At 40.6% G+C, this 2,875-nt stretch overlaps 1 protein-coding gene across 5 annotated transcripts in view; it reads left to right on the top strand.

Moving 5' to 3' along the window:
* znf385d (zinc finger protein 385D) overlaps positions 1-2,875 on the top strand; it is a 118,803-nt gene that overhangs the window by 652 nt on the left and 115,276 nt on the right. The window lies entirely within an intron of this gene.

Below are 2,875 nucleotides of genomic sequence, written 5' to 3'. Positions count from 1 at the left end.
CGGGACCGCGCACGACTGCCGAAGCCCACTGCGCGTGCGTGATAATAGATCAATTAAAACAGTGAGAACAAAAGATTCTTCTTGGCCATGCCAGTTACCCATTTTTCTGTTTAATTCTTTGGCTACTTTTGTCTGTGGATCAGTAGTTAGCATACAAGTGTTGTCTTGGAAATTATACAGGCATTCCCTACTCCCTTAGCAGTATAAAGACGATTTCTGAATGTTTGTAAAGATGACAGGAAGAATGTTTGTAAACATGACAGGATGGTAGAACTGAAATGATGACAAAAACCCTTATGTGTTATGTTTGGGATTGTGCTGTCAGGTATACTGTATACCCCTAAACGTTTAGGATTTTTCTTTCGAAATGAATCCAACCGGCAAATTTGTAAGGAGAATAAATCAAGTGGGTTTTGTGTATAGTTGGACAGATAAAATCGCAAGACTGTCTGATAGTGTATTAGCTACTTCTAACCCCGGGTTTTCACCGGATGCGGTTGCGGTGCGGTTGCGGTGCGGTGCGTCTTGACTGCGTGCTCCGGACGGGTCAATTTTTTTGTCAATCCACACCGGCTCCGCACAGCTGCGGTCCGGCAGCACCGTCGCCGCCCACTTCCCAACGTGTCTCGCGGGACCGCGCGCGCGCGATCATGTGGCATTTCACAACGAGAGGTGGACTTCTTTTTATTTAACATTTTCTTCTTCTTCTGCTATGAGATTCCATGCAGCATCATTTTTTTGGTTGTCCTTGTAAAGTATATTAATAACGAGAGTCGGGTCAGTGCGGGTCCACTCTTTATTTCTGTCTTCCGCGTCCGGCTGCCGCTCAGTACGGCAAGCGAGACGGGCACAACAAGCAATCGCGAACATCAAACTCACAATACATTACAGTCCTTATAAAAAGGATGTGCCGTGTCATATATTATTTTGTGGTTTTCCACCTCCAATATAAACCTCTCCTCGTCCATGTTCGCTGGTGTCTAAACCGTGAATGAGCACATGGACCGGCGACGCCACGTCACGTTTTGCTGAAAAACTTGCGAAATAGGAGCTGGCGAGTGTTTTATTCTGAAAGGTAACCGGAAATTTATTTTGAAACTGCCTCGGTCTTCCTGTCCCGCTCGATGTGTTTTTTGCTAGCTTGCCATTTGCCGGAGGCCTACCGCTGCGGCGTCCGGCAAAAATAGAAAATAGGTCTATCCTTGCGGAAGGCTTGCGGCACGCCGCAGGCCTTCCGCAGTCGACACGCAACGCACCCGCAAGCGGTGTAAACTGCACCATTCGAATGAATGGAATCTAATTGCTTGCGTCGCCGGACCGCACCGCAACCGCACCGCAACCGCAACCGGTGAAAACCCGGGGTAAAGAGACAGACTGTGAACTAACCAAACCGCCATATTTAGGTTTGTGAATGGTGTTTTCTTTTTCTAATTTAGCAAATAATTAGGAATAATTTCACCATTGTAATTACACGAAAAATATTTATTACTGTTAAATTTTAAAATAGAATATCTGTCATTTCAAATGCAAAGCAATGCTCAATTAATATTCCTCCAAATTATACCAAACAAGCTCTCCTTCGCATCTTCCCCATTCAGTTGATTGACAGGCTACTTGTTAGCATTTGTAGAGATTAAGCCTATCTTGTTTGCTGTATTTTATTATTATTTTTTTGGTTTTATTTCATCTTATTCTTTTACATTTTAGTTTTTTCTGTGTATGTTTGTTTTTGAGCTTTAGAGAGGGCAGGGATAGGTCACCGCACTCACATGCACACAAATCAAACTTGTATGCTGCAAAATAAAAAATGCATGTTCTGTATTGGTTTTTACCGGGCTTTCCATAAACCACAGAAAAACATTGCAGACAAGTGTAAAAAAAATAAAATAAAAAAATATGCGAAAAAAAATCTAGCCCGCTATAAATCATTAATCAAAAATTTTGTGGTACACATTACACTAATACACAAAATTAACATATACATTGCATTATCCATTGTTATATGCATTTATGTAGACAACAGATTTTATACTCAAATGTAATTTATTACATATTATCCCAGGATTTTAACTTTTTGCAATGTTTTTTCTAAATTTCCACCATGTCTATGTTTGGATTGTCTTACTTGTTAAAATGTAAATTACAGCCAGTGTTCCGTATACTATTTTTGTTTTTGTTTTGTGTTTTACTAGTCAATCTTGGCTGATCTTGGCAGCAAAAAGTTTTCTCTGGCCATCCAATCAGAGAATGAAGAAATGCTGATGTCATTGTGGGCCCTGCGGCATGAAATCAAAATCTGATTGGTTAAAAGAAACAGTGCCAATGCTAATTTAGTAACTTGTGATGGCAGATTAAATTGACATGGCAACACATGGAGGCTGAAATCTCATTGGACAAAAAAAAACAACAAACAAACAAAACAAAACAAAACAGATGTTCACAAACGCATATTAGTAGAAATACAGCCAAGAAATACGCCAACGAACAAAATAGATGATTGATAATAAATACACTTTTATATACAATTTCATGGAGAAAATATTGAAATTTAGGTTGTAAATGTAGGTCAGTGTTTTTGACAGTGTTAAGACCAGCAGAGAAGGCATCTCTTGCCCTGATATTTTTGTCTTTGGACTTGCGTTTCACACACAGCATCAGTGTATTGTGAGCTTGCGGTAGTCCATTGTACACGATGTGACACACATTCAGAAGCCTTGTTAATCGCAGTAAAATCATCCAAAAGTACTCCAGGCCTCCTCGTCCTTCTCCTTGGTTCACATTTTTCCAAAAACAAGCGGGCCACCCAGCTAAGACGTGTTATGTCACCGCGTCTGCATACAGGAGAGTTTGATGGCCCAACTTTCATGTCATGGGA

This window comes from Festucalex cinctus, chromosome 7, assembly GCF_051991245.1.
Source record: "Festucalex cinctus isolate MCC-2025b chromosome 7, RoL_Fcin_1.0, whole genome shotgun sequence".
Lineage (NCBI taxonomy): Eukaryota > Metazoa > Chordata > Actinopteri > Syngnathiformes > Syngnathidae > Festucalex > Festucalex cinctus.
This window is presented reverse-complemented; position numbering and strand designations above follow the sequence as displayed.